This window comes from Nicotiana attenuata, unplaced genomic scaffold, assembly GCF_001879085.1.
Source record: "Nicotiana attenuata strain UT unplaced genomic scaffold, NIATTr2, whole genome shotgun sequence".
NCBI lineage: Eukaryota > Viridiplantae > Streptophyta > Magnoliopsida > Solanales > Solanaceae > Nicotiana > Nicotiana attenuata.
Window position 1 is genome coordinate 134,696 of NW_017670937.1, and position 8,225 is coordinate 142,920.

At 44.4% G+C, this 8,225-nt stretch overlaps 1 pseudogene; it reads left to right on the forward strand.

Moving 5' to 3' along the window:
• Positions 1-277: 277 nt before the first annotated feature.
• LOC109244624 lies at positions 278-2,153 on the forward strand (annotated as a pseudogene).
• The last annotated feature ends 6,072 nt before the right edge of the window (positions 2,154-8,225 follow it).

Genomic DNA, 8,225 nt, shown 5'->3' on the forward strand with positions numbered 1-8,225 from the left:
TCGATGGTGGCAGTCTTATGTTCTTGGCAGGACAACGGGTTCTCCTCCCTTTACTTGGAGCCACTTCACACAGCTTTTCTTTGATAGGTATATTCCACCCTCTAAGAGGGAAGAGTTACGGTATCAGTTTGAGCAGCTCGAGTAGGGTCAGATCTCAGTGACCGACTATGAGGCGAGGTTTTTTGAGTTGTCCCTCCATGCACTTATGATACTTCCTATTGACGCAGAGAGGGTATAGAGGTTTGTTGCAGGGCTGCATTCTGGTATTAAGGCCAACATGGCCCGAGAGGTTGAGATGGGGACTCCTTATCAGCTGGTAGTGGAGATTGCCCGGAGGATTGAAGGCTACCGTTTGAGAGGTAGAGAGCAGATGCAGCAGGACAGGAGGGTTCGATTTTCTGGAGAGTTTAAAGGTGCTTCGGCTAGGGGCACAGGTTAGTTTGGGAGGGGTCAGCCCAACAGACCCCCATATTCAGTACAACCACCTCCTGGAGGTGCTCCAGCGCGCTCCTATTTCAGCGCTATACCAGAGAGTTCTTACCACCCGCCAGCTATCTAGGGTTCTTCTAGTGGGTATTCAGGTCCCCAAGGTTCTTCTGGCTGCTACTTCAGTGCTATACCGGAGAGTTCATACCACCCACCGGCCATTCTGACTTCTTCCAGTGGGTCTGCAGGCCATCAGGGTCATACATCAGGGCAGTAGGTCACCGCACCGAGGGGTTGTTTCGAGTGCGGAGATCTTAGTCATATGAGGAGATACTGCCCCAGACTTTGGGGCAAGGCAGTGCAGCAGGGTCAGCAACCCATGATTACAGCACTAGTTGTCTAGCCGCCCAGAGGCGGAGGGCAGACTGGTAGGCGCCGTCCTAGAGGTGGAGGCCAGGCAGGGAGAGGTCAGCCAGCTCTTGCTCAGACAGGTGGAGACCAGCCAGCGGGCGCTCCATCCAGATTCTATTCTTTTCTGGCCAGACAAGATGCATTGGCCTCAGATGTCGTTATCACAGGTATTATTTCCGTCTGCGGTAGGGATGCTTCAGTACTATTTGATCCAGGGTCTACCTATTCATATGTATCATCTCTATTTGCTCATTTTCTAGATATTCCTCGTGAGTCCTTTGGTACTCATGTTCATGTGTCTACTCCTATGGGCGATTCTATGGTTGTGGATCGGATCTATCGGTCCTGTGTCGTCACATTCTATGGTTTTGAGACTAGAGCAGACCTCTTGTTGCTTGATATGACCGACTTTGAGGTCATCCTGGGCATGGATTGGTTATCCTCATACCACGTCGTCCTAGATTGTCATGCCAAGATCGTTACTTTAGCGATGCCAGAGTTGCCAAGGTTGGAGTGGAAGGGTTCCTTAGTTAGTACATATAGTCGGGTTATTTCTTTTTTGAAGGCTTGGCAATTGGTCGAGAAGGGTTTTCTGGCTTATCTAGCTCATGTTCGGGACACCACAGTAGAGTCTCTGACGATTTATCAGTTACGGTAGTCCAAGAGTTCGCCGATGTGTTCCCTTCTGACCTTCTAGGTATGCCACCGGAGTGATATTGTTTTCTGTATTGATTTGGCTCCAGGTACCAGCCTATATCTATCCCACCGTACCGTATGGCTCCGAAAGAGTTAAAAGAGTTGAATGAGCAGCTTGAGGAGCTATTAGAAAAGGGGTTTGTGAGACCGAGTGTGTCACCTTGGGGTGCACCAGTGTTGTTTGTGAAGCAGAAGGATGGGACTATGAGGTTGTGTATTGATTACCGCCAATTGAACAAGGATACCATCAAGATCAATTACCCGTTTCCGTACATTGACGATTTGTTCGACCAGTTGCAGGTTGCTAGGGTGTTCTCGAATATCGACTTGAGATCGGGGTATCATCAGCTGAAGATTCGGGACTCAGATGTCTGGAAGACTACCTTCCATACTAGATATGGCCATTATGAGTTTCTTGTGATGTCCTTCGGCTTGACTAATGCCCCAGCGGCGTTTATGGACTTGATGAACAGGGTTTTCAGGCCTTATATTGATCCTTTGTTATTGTCTTCATTGATGACATCTTGATATACTCACGTAGCCTGGGGGAGCACGAGCAGCATTTGAGAGTAGTGCTTCAGACATTGCGAGAGCAGAAGCTATATGCTAAGTTCTCCAAGTGTGAGTTATGGCTGAGTCAGTGGCATTCTTGGGGTACATTGTATCAGGAGAGGGTATTAAGGTGGATCCTAAGAAGATTGAGGCAGTTCAGAGTTGGCTACGTCCTACTTCAGTGACTGAGATCAGGAGTTTCTTGGGGTTAGCAGGTTATTACCGCCGATTTGTGCAGGGCTTTTTATCCATTGCATCACCTTTGACTAGATTGACCCAGAAGGGTACTCCTTTCCGTTGGTCCGATGATTGTGAGGCGAGATTTCAGAAGCTTAAGACAGCCTTGACTACAGCACCGGTTCTAGTGTTGCCTTCTGGTTCAGTGATGTATACGGTATATTATGACGCTTCACGCGTTGTCTTGGGTGTGTATTGATGCAGGAGGGGCAAGTTCTTGTATATGGTTCACGTCATCTGAAGATTCATGAGAAGAATTATTTTGTGCACGACCTAGAATTAGCAGCGATTGTTCATGCTCATAAGATATGGAGGCATTATCTGTATAGGGTTTCACGTGAGGTTTATACTGATCATCGCAGCTTACAACATTTGTTCAAGCAGAGGGATCTCAATTTGAGGCAGCGTAGATGGCTTGAGTTACTAAAGGATTATGAAATCACCATTCTTCATCATCCGGGCAAGGCAAATGTGGTCCCGGATGCCTTAAGAAGGAAGGCAGAGAGTATAGGTAGCTTGGTATACATCTCAGCGGAAGAGAGGCCACTAGCTTTGGACATTCAGTCCTTGGCTAACAGACTTGTGAGGTTGGATATTTCAGAGCCCAGCCGAGTCCTTGCGTGTTTTTTTTTCTCAGTGTTCATTATTGGGATTGATCAAGGCTCGGCAATGCGATGATCTGCATTTGGCAATTCTCAGAGAGACGGTGCTACAGGGTAGTTCCAAGGAGGTTTCTATTGGTGAGGATGGCATTCTGTGACTCCAGGGTCACCTATGTGTTCTTAATGTCGGTGGCTTGAGGGAGAGGATTCTGGAGGAGGCACACAGTTCACGATATTCTATTCATCAAGGTGCTATGAAGATGTATCGTGACCTGAGGCAGCATTATTGGTGGCGGCGGATGAAGAAAGACATAGTTGAGTATGTGGCTAGGTGTTTGAATTGCCAGCAGGTTAAGTATGAGCACTAGAGGCCAGGTGGCCTACTCCAGCAGATGCTATACCTGAGTGAAAGTGGAAGTGCATTACTATGGACTTTGTATTTGGGTTTCCCCGGCATTGCGGAAGTTTGATGCAGTTTGGGTCATTTTCGACAGGTTGACCAAGTCGGCACACTTCATTCCGGTTGTGACTACTTATACTTCAGAGAGAATGGCTCAGATCTACATTTCAGTTGCATGGTATGCCTGTTTCCATCATATCAGATAGAGGCCCTCAGTTCACTTCTCATTTCTGGAGAGCCGTACAGAGTGAGTTAGGGACCCCGGTAGAGCTCAGCACCACATTTCACCCGCAGACTGACGGTCCGTCAGAGCGTACAGTTCAGATTCTAGAGGATATGCTTAGAGCATGTGTGATTGACTTTGGAGTGCAGTGGGATTAGTTCTTGCCTTTGGCAGAGTTTGCTTACAACAACAGTTATCAGTCCAGCATCGAGATGGATCCATTTGAGGCATTATATGGTCGGCGATGTCATTCTCCTATCGGGTGGTTTGAGCCTGGTGAGGCTAAGTTGTATGGTATAGATTTGGTGAAGGATGCCTTGGGAAGGTAAAGTTGATTCAGGAAAGACTTCGCACAACTCAGTCCAGACAGAAGAGTTATACAGATCAGAAGGTACGGATGTATCGTTCATGGTCGGCAGAAGGTTCTCTTGAAAGTCTCACCAATGAAGGGGATTATGAGGTTCGGGAAGAAGGGCAAGTTGAGCCCAGGTTTATAGTCCCATTTGAGGTGTTGAGGTGAGTTGGGGAGGTTGCTTATGAGCTTGCCATACCCCCCAGCTTATCGGGAGTTCGTCCGGTTTTTGACATGTCTATGCTTCAGAGGTATCATGCCGACTTATTTCATGTGTTAGATTTTAGTACTATACAGTTAGATGAGAGCTTGGGTTATTAGGAGGAGCCAATTGCCATTGTTGATAGACAGGATCACCATTTGAGGTCCAAGAGGATTTCTGCGATGAAGGTCTAGTGGAGCGGCCAACCAGTCGAGGAGGCGACCTGGGAGTCCGAGGAGGACTTGCGGAGCAGATATCCATGCTAATTTAGCACTTCAAGTATGAATCTAAACTCGTTCGAGGACAAACGTTTGTTTAAGAGGTGGAGAATGTAACGACCCGACTGGTCGTTTTGCTTTCTAGAACCCCGTTCACCTAAATAAGATTTCCCGTATTTGCTTTAGTGATATATGACTTGCGGGGATGGTTGGTTCGGGATTTGGAAGAGTTTGCGTTGAAATCAGAACACTTGGTTCCTTAAGGTTGGCTTAAAAGGCCAAGTTTGACTTCGGTCAACGTTTTGAGTAAACAACCTCGCAATCAGGATTTGAAGGTTCCAACAGGTTCGTATGATGATTTTAGACTTGGGTGTATGTTCGGATTGGGTTTTGGATGACCCGGGAGCATTTTGGCGCCTAATAGTCAAAGTTGATTCATTAAGGATTTTGAAGTTTTGTAAATTTGGTTTGGAGCAGGTTTTTGTGTTATCGAGGTCCGAACGGAATTTCGATACTGGGAATAGTTCCTTATTGTCATTTAATACTTGCACGCAAAATTTGGTGCCAATCTGAGTAGAATAAGTACGTTTCGGAACATTGGAGGTAGATTGAAGAACTTGAAGTTCATAAGTTTGTTCAATTGGTTTTAGGGGATGATTCTTAGATATAGCATTGTTTCGGGCGTTCCGAGGGTTCGAGCGAGTCCGTTTTATGATTTCAAACTAGTCGGTATGTTCGGGTGGGGCCTCGGGGGCCCCGCGCGTCAATCGGACGAGGCTCGAGTTAAGTTGCAAATTTGGGAAGGAGCTGAAGCTCCAGTTCTGTCATTACCGCACCTACGGTTGGCAAGCCGCAGGTGCGAGACCGTAGGTGCAGCTTACCAATCGCAGATGCGGCCCAAAGGGAGGAGCCTAGGTTGCGCAGATGCGGCTCCTCTTCCATAGAAGCAGAAGCGGTCCCCAGACCGCAGATGTTGCCCCAGCTAGCCCGGCCCAATTCCGCAGAAGTGGTCTATCCCTCGCAGAAGTGAGACCGCAGATGCGGTCCCCTAACCGCAGGTGCGGAAATCGCTGAAGGCATTGCCTTCATTTAATACGGGAGTGTGTCATTTTTGACACATTTCATTCATTTCTTTGGGAGCTTCCAAAGAGGTAATTTCAGCCTAGCATTTTGAGGTAAGCTATTTCTACTTAATGTGAGTTTAACACATAGTTTAGGTGTAGATTACAACATGTAAATTAGTGAAAATTGTGAGTTTAGAGTAAAACCTAGGGTTTTGATAGATAACAAGATTTAACCACGAAACTCATTAGGAAATGAAGTAAAAATCATATATTCTTGATCTTTAGATTATGCGTAACAACTTCCTTCGAAAAATTTCCGGAAACCGGGCACGTGGGCCCAGGGATGAATTTTAGGAACCCTGCATTTAGGGTTGGGAAACTACTTTAATAGTTAGAATATGAACTCTTGAGCGTGTATTGGTTAGTTCTTACCCTATTTGATTAGTATTGGATTATTCGTCTCCGATTTGAGGGTTTAAGCGCATTCTTGAATTTGGAAGTAAGCTTTGGAGCAAGGTGAGTCTCCTTTGTAACCTCGTAAGAGGGAATCAACCCCATAGGTGAATTAAATAAATGTATGTGACTATCTGTGGGGGCTACGTATGTACGTGGTGACGAGAGTCTGTACGTAGCTACTATTATGCTAATTGTCCGGGTAGTTTAGGACCCGTATCATGCCATACTTGCAAATGGTTGCGCCCTTGCTTGCGACTAAGATCACTTAGGACATGCTAGAAATTTGTAAATTAACCTAGACGGATATACTCACTTACTTGAGAACTTGTATGAATTATTTGACTATAATTGAGCAATGTGTGCTTACTTGATAATGAATTGTTACTTGTGGATCGGGCTGATTGCCTCGGTAGAAAATAGATGCATCTATAGTTTGGGCCATTCGACCCTCTGGCAGTGCACATATTATTATTATATCGGACGGGGCCGTACGACCTCGGCACAATGTGCACATGCTATTTATGTGGAATTTTTCTGTGTTTTACTCTGCTTAAATGCTTTGAAATGTAACTTATTACATGACATGATTGAGATTGATATATTGTTAAGAAGTAATGTCTTATTTCTCCTTGTTCTGGGACTGTCAATATATTCATGCTATTAATGCTTAGCGTAGCACTTAAATGTTATTATTCTTGACCTTAGTAGGTGTCAAGTCGACCCTTCGTCACTACTTCTTCGAGGTTAGACTGGATACTTACTGGATACATGTTGTTTATGTACTCATACTAGGCTTCTGTACTTAACTATACAGGATCTGAGGCAGGTGCATCTAGTTACCCGTCCGGCGCGCGTTCCTGATACCTGATCGAGATCTCACAGTGAGCTGCCCCTTTTGAGTCGTTCCGCAGCATACCGAAGTTATCTTCTTTTGCTGTTGTTATGTACTATCGATTCTGTTTCAGGTAGTAGGATAGTGGTATTTTTTTACATTCTACTAGTTGCCCTAGTACTTGTGACACTAGTTCCCGGCACACACTTTGTAGACTATTATTTTGGGTTGTACTTCTATTATTATGAACTTGTTAATTATAGACTGTTTAAAATTTTAGATTGAGTAAATGATGGGATCGGTTGGTAAAATAAATGAGAACTCACTAGTTGATTAGAGCTGGCTTGCTTTGTGAGCACGTGATTTTTGCCCTAAGTGAATTATTCCCAAAAATTCAAGCAAATGATTTTTCCTTCATTATTTTACAATTTTGTGAATTTTGTGTTATTTTCTGTTAATTGTTTGCATTTTATTTGTGCATTTTTCATATGAAAATATAAAAAATACGCTCGTCATTTGCGTGCATTTAGGATCTAATTTCATAGTTTAGGATTATTAGTGGTTAAGTTGTTTTTTAGAACAAAATATAAAGAAAATAACAAAAATAGTCCACTTTTGCATTTTTAATCGTTAATTGTTGAATTTGTCACGAAATAGATTTTGAACAATTTTAGGAATTAATTAGCTTAATTTTGGAGATAACTTAGGTTTCATTTTTATTTTTTGCATATTTATAAAATCAGGAAAAATACAAAATGAAATACAAAAATAAATAAAAAATAATAATAATAAGGAGAAAATAATTAAAAGAGAGTTGCCTAGTGAAGGACCCGAATTGGGCCATTTCTCCTAAATTCTGCCTAGCCCAAATACCCTAAACTCACCCCAATTAGCCCAGGCCCCTCCCTCAGCCCGGTCCAACCCCAGCCATAGCCAAACGACCCCGTTTGATGGCCCTAAATCCCAGCCGTCGAGGATGTCTGATCCAACGGCTGGGAACTGATCTAATTTCCATACTTAAATGTCGGACCATGACCCCCTCCTCCCCCCCCCCATCGTCTCCCTCATTTCAATCCTCAGAGACCAGCTCCCAAAACCCTAGCCAGCCGCCACCAATTCCCTACCAGCTCCTGTGGCGGCGCCACCACAAATCAACCCCAGATTAACACCCCTCACTCCCCTCATTCCCAATCTATATCTCGTTTCCCTCGAATCCTCACTGAATGCTTCGAATCTTGATTCGAAGATCTGACCAAAACCTTACCTTGTTCAAGCGGCCCCAAAATCGTACCCTACACTCCCCTGACCATCCTCACTCCTAATCCCTAACCAACATTTCTCGAATCCGAGTAAAACTCGTCGAATTGCGGATCTAGGGTTCATACGGTTCGAGCTTGTTTTGGGAATTTTGAAGGTCGAATGAGTTCTAGTTAATATTATAGGCCTATTTTTGACGAAATAGACATATAATATTAACTGGAAGTCAATTTCGAAAGGCATTCTTATCAAGTCTGAAATCAGTGAGTTTCTTAGTTCTATTCAAAGTATTTTCTC